A 6000-nucleotide genomic window follows, 5' to 3' on the forward strand; every position below is an offset into this window, starting at 1 on the left:
CGGGTTTGGGGGTGTGCTAGCGAGCCCCCCATGTCGGCGGGGATGTTTTAAAACACCCGCGCGCCTTCCCAACTGAGCCCTCAAGCCAAGCGCCAAAGGCGAACTTCTGCGCTTGGCTTGAGGGCTCAGTTGGGAAGACGCGCGGGTGTTTTAAAACGTCCCCGCCGACATGGGGGGCTCGCTAGCACCCCCCCGAACCCCCAACCCGGGTTTGGGGGTGTGCTAGCGAGCCCCCCATGTCGGCGGGGACGTTTTAAAACACCCGCGCGCCTTCCCAACTGAGCCCTCAAGCCAAGCGCCAAAGGCGAACTTCTGCGCTTGGCTTGAGGGCTCAGTTGGGAAGCGGCCCGAGCGAACGGCGTGGGGGGGGAGAAGGGCGCGCAAGCCGCGGGCGCGCAGGCAGGCAGGCTGCGGACAAGCCGTTCGCTCGGGCCGCTTCCCAGCTGAGTACTCAGCTGGGAAGTGGCCCGAGCGAACGGCGTGGGCGGGGAGAAGGGCGCGCGAGCCGCGGGCGTGCGGGCAGGCAGGCTGCGGACAAGCCGTTCCCTCGGGCCGCTTCCCAGCTGAGTACTCAGCTGGGAAGCGGCCCGAGCGAAGCGGCAGAAGCGAGGAGTTTGCGTGGGCGGTGGTGGGGAAACTCCTCGCTGATGCCGGCCAAGAGGGGGAAGACCTAGGGAAGCTGCCCAGCAGCTGATCTGCCCGGCGCCATCTACGCATGCGTGCCCATAGGGAAAAAAAGGGCACGCATGCGCAGATGGTGTTCTGACTTCCGGGTTCAAAAATCGCAAATTACCGTGTTCGCAATGGTCGGGGACGCAATAACCGGGGGATCACTGTAGTGCTTAACTGTGGCTAGTTGGTGAGTTAACTTCCATACGCGCAAAACTCTCACTCTGCCCAATAGGTTATGGGCCAAGTAGCTTTGCTGATCAACATCACTAGCCTTTCAAAGGTTTTCATAACTACAGATGTTATAGCAACTGGCCTGTAGTCATTCAGTTCCTTGATGGAGGGCTTCTTCGACACTGGGATGATAGTAGAGCATTTGTAGCAAGAAGGAACATAGCACATCTCTAGTGATTTATTGAAGATTTGGGTGAAGATGGAGGCCAATTGGTCAGCACAGACATTTAAGCAAGAAGGAGTTATCTTGTCTGGGCTTGGTGCTTTTTCAGGCTTCTGTCTGTGAAATAGATCTTGCGCTTCCTTTTCTGTGATCACTAGGGGTTGTAAAACCAATGGGATGGGTTCAGTTGTAGAAGATTTGGCTGTTGTTAGTGTGTCTGGGATGGTGGTTGTGGAAATAGGTGGCTGTAGTTTCTTTTCAAACCTGCAGTAAAACACATTCAGATCATCTCCCAGTTGCTGATTTCTTTCAGCTTGGGAAGGTCGTTTGCTGTAACTGGTGATGTTTTTGAGAGTTTTCCACATGTTTGATGGTTCATTTGTTGAGAATTGATTCTTTAGCTTTTCACTGTAGTTTCTTTTTGCTGCTCTGATCTCCCTTGTTAATACATTTCTGGTCTGATTGTACAGCATTCTATCACCTTTTCTGTAGGCTTTCCCTTTGGATTGACATAACTGCTTAAGTTTAGCCGTGAACCAAGGTTTATTGTTACTGTATATTTGCACGTTCCTGGTTGGTACACATAGGTTTTCACAAAAGCTGACATATGATGTTACAGTATCTGTGAGTTAATCCAGGTCTATAGAGGTGTCTTTAAAAATATTCCAGTCTGTGCAGTCAAAGTAAGCCTGTAACTTTAACTTTGCTTTTTCAGTCCAAGTCCTCACTGATTGAATTGTTGGTTTAGTGGCTTTAAATCTTTGTAAGCAAGTACAAGGTGAATCATGCAATGATAAGAGTGGCCTACAGCTGCTCTTGGTAAGAGCAAGAAGAACTTGAACTAACTAGAAACACTGAATAATTATGCTGCATTTCAGGGACTCATAATACATCATTAAACATAATTTTCAGATATGGAATTTGCACACTGACTTCTGGCCATTTGCCAAGGCTTCTGCATCTCGAGCAGCTGGATCTATTCTGTAAAACAATTTAGAATTGTTAACAATGGTTTGATTTGCCCCACTGCCTATAAACCAATTTTCTCTGCTATTGAAATAGCTAACTCAACAGAATTTGTCTATCTTGCAAATAAATTTTTCTTTCTTTCCTGGGCTATAATCTGATCTCTTCTGCTGCTTTTTCTTTGCAGACACCTCGTCTGTTGCTAGAGTCTCTACAGATAGCCAGTCTGGAATTTTCTGCTGTTCTCTCTCTGCTCCTTGGGCCCCCAGTTCAGGAATTTTTCTTCTTCGTGGCTCTTTCTAAAATGGCCCCTGTTCTCCTCAGATATCAAACAAGCCTTGAAAACTTCCAAACACAAGTCCTGCTCTGGTTTGCATTCAGATACTGAAGAAACAATGTCCCACGTTAAGACTGTTTAACACCAACAACATCTTTTGGGACTCAGGAATATTCATTGTTTGCTGTTCCGATTCCACAAACTCAGTTTGCATTTGCAATAAATGTCTTTCCACAGATTCACCTGATTGCAAACAGGCTCTGTTTAATTTCCTTGATAACTGCATAATATTGCATACAGACAAACTCACATGCACAATCATTAACATCAGCCAGACCTCCTTTGCAGTATTTAAATCAACTACATTGATAAACTGTTCTTCTTCTAAACTTAAGATGATATAAGCCATTGCTTTATCATGCTGCTTCTGTTCTCCATCTGCAAAAGCTTGTGGTAGATTTGTAACCATATCCCACAGTTCCTTAGTGTTCAGGAAACATTCTATCTTTGCAGCCCACCTGACATCTTGGGACATGGGAATTGAATGGTTAGTCCTGGGGGGGGGGGTCACTTGGGAGGGTTTGGGGGGGTTTTGTATATGCATTTTGCATGCCTTTTGCCTTAGAACTTGCTTTCCTTCTGTTGCTATCACTTCTTGTCTAGTAAAAGTACTCATGTCTATCAAATGGACTTGGGGTCTTTCTTTCCTGGACTTTGAATGGAAGCATGCCTGGCATTAAGCAAGTTTTGCTTTAGTAGTCAAGCTGGACAAAACTTCTACTGAGGGGACTAAGCAAATATGTCCATCCAAGGCAGTGACCAAGAGGAATAAGCAGCAGGATCCATTCCCCCTCAATCCAGATGGACCTGAAAAAAGTTGGAGTGGGGGCTGCAAGTCTTTGGTTGAAGCCAAGGCTGTGAGAGCTAAATGGTCTTTAGGAGTGGGGAGCAATGTTCCCTCTATTTTTTTTCAGTGTGGGCGTAAAAGTATAATATCTGAGCGGCACATTTTCATGCCTGAGCACAGATGTCACCCAAGACAACTTGTTGCATAATTATTAGGGGCTCGGTGCTGAGGCAGAATAAGTTTCAAGTTTCAAGTTTTATTTGATTTATATGCCGCCCCTCTCCGAAAACTTGGGGCGGCTAACAACAATCATGAACAATGTACAATAAAATCCAATACTAAAAGCAAATTAAAACCCATTAATATATAAAAACCAAACATACATACAAACATACCATGTATACAGTTGTAACGGCCAAGGGGGAGAAAAGTCTTAATTCCCCCATGCCTGGTGGCAGAGGTGAGTTTTAAGTAGCTTACGAAAGGCAAGGAGGGTGGGGGCAATTCTAATCTCTGGGGGGAGTTGGTTCCAGAGGGCCAGGGCCGCCACAGAGAAGGCTCTTTCCCTGGGTCCCGCCAAGTGGCATTGTTTAGTTGACGGGACCCAGAGAAGACCCACTCTGTGGGACCTAACTGGCCGCTGGGATTCGTGCGGCAGAAGGCGGTCCCTGAGGTAATCTGGTCCAGTGCCATGAAGGGCTTTATAGGTCATAACCAACACTTTGAATTGTGACCGGAAACTGATCGGCAACCAATGCAGACTGCGGAGTGTTGGTGTGACATGGGCATATTTAGGGAAGCCCATGATTGCTCTCGCAGCTGCATTCTGCACGATCTGAAGTTTCCGAACACTTTTCAAAGGTAGCTCCATGTAGAGAGCGTTACAGTAGTCGAGCCTCGAGGTGATGAGGGCATGAGTGACTGTGAGAAGTGACTCCCGGTCCAGATAGGGTCGCAACTGATGCACCAGGCGAACCTGGGCGAACGCCCCCCTCGCCACAGCTGAAAGGTGTTTCTCTAATGTGAGCTGTGGATCGAGGAGGACGCCCAAGTTGCGAACCCTCTCTGAGGGGGTCAATGATTCTCCCCCCAGGGTGATGGACGGACAGATGGAATTGTCCTTGGGAGGCAAGACCCACAGCCACTCCGTCTTGTCTGGGTTGAGTTTGAGTTTGTTGACACCCATCCAGGCCCCAACAGCCTCCAGGCACCAGCACATCACTTCCACTGCTTCGCTGACTGGAGGTCCCTTCGCACTATGTTATTCTGTTAATTTATATTTCAATTAATATCATTATCCTCTTACAAATCCAGATAGGCTGTCGTGTCTACTCCTCCTTCTTAGACATTCTTCTTAAAAGAAACTAAAAATCCTTATACAACCTTTTCCTAATTAATAGGGGGGAAATTACTAATAAAACAAAACCAAAATCTATTACTATTAAAACTAAAAAAAACCCAGCAAAATCAAAAACACAACTATTAATAAATCCATGCTTTAAAATCTTCATTTCTTAAATATTTATCATAGTATTATAGTAATCTAATAATACTATGAAAATCTATCTGAACACCAATGCATCAATTAATATATTTTCATATTTACTTTTCTATAATTTCATTCAATATTTCCAAGCTCAATTAATTTTCAGGCACTTAGCATTTACTATTATTAACTTTAATCAATCTTCTACATTTCCAAGTATATTTTAAATTCATAATGCAAAGTCATAAAATCATACAGTACATATCATAACCCCTTATTTATCATATGTATCTTCCATTAATTTTGACTATATAATTCTAAAATTCTAATCCAATTTTATGTATTAATACATTATATTAAAGAACACCTAAATATATCTTTTACCATCATTCCATAGTCAATCCATATTTAATAATCAATCACCCCGGTGCACCAAGTGGAAAGTCTGACAGATTTCTCTCCAGCTTTGCTGATAACTTTCTAACCCAGAAAGTGGAAACTGGAAACAGGGGGAGTGCTACAATAGACCTAATACAGTGGTCCCTCGATTTACGCGTTCTCGATTAGCGCGAAACGCTGCAACGCGGTTTTTCAAAAAATATTAATTAAAAAATAAGTCCGCGTTTTTTTTCCTACACCACGGTTTTTCCCGCCCGATGACGTCATACTGATTGCTGATTGGCCAAAATCTCGACCCAATCGTTGCAAACGCAAAAAAAAGCTTTGCAACTGAACTGTTAGAACTTGTTCAGACTTGTTGGAAGATGCCTCCTAAACGTTGTGCACGGAGTGCAGGCGGCGATGCTAAAAAGACCAGGAGGATACTCACAATTAAAGAGAAAATTGACATTTTGGACATGCTGAAAGAGGGACGCTCTTATGCAGATGTTGGTCGGCAGTATGGGATCAACGAATCGAGTGTGCGAACCATTCGGGACGACGAGAAAAAGATAAGGCAAAGTTCTCTGATGGCATTCAACAAGGCTGCAAAAAGAATGGTGACGCCTAGAAACAAACGGCTTATGAAGATGGAAGCTGCTTTGTCCCTGTGGGTACAAGACTGCCGCAAAAAGAGCATTGCTTTGGATACCAACACTATAAGGACCAAGGCACAACAATTGTACAACCGTCTTGAAGACACAGAAGAAGGCGATGCAGATGAGGGAAACGCAGGTAAGGGCTGGGGTTTTTTATTCTGTCATTAGATACTGTATTTAAGTGTTTTTTAAGGAAGGAGCAGGGAAGGAGGGAGGGAGGGAAGGAGGGAGGGAAGGAAGGAAGGAAGGGAAGGAAGGAGGGAAGGAGGGAGGGAGGGAGGGAGGGAGAGAAGGGAAGGAGGGAAGGGAAGGAGGGAAGGA

The sequence above is a fragment of the Erythrolamprus reginae genome, chromosome 7 (genome assembly GCF_031021105.1).
Source record: "Erythrolamprus reginae isolate rEryReg1 chromosome 7, rEryReg1.hap1, whole genome shotgun sequence".
In the NCBI taxonomy this organism is placed as follows: domain Eukaryota; kingdom Metazoa; phylum Chordata; class Lepidosauria; order Squamata; family Dipsadidae; genus Erythrolamprus; species Erythrolamprus reginae.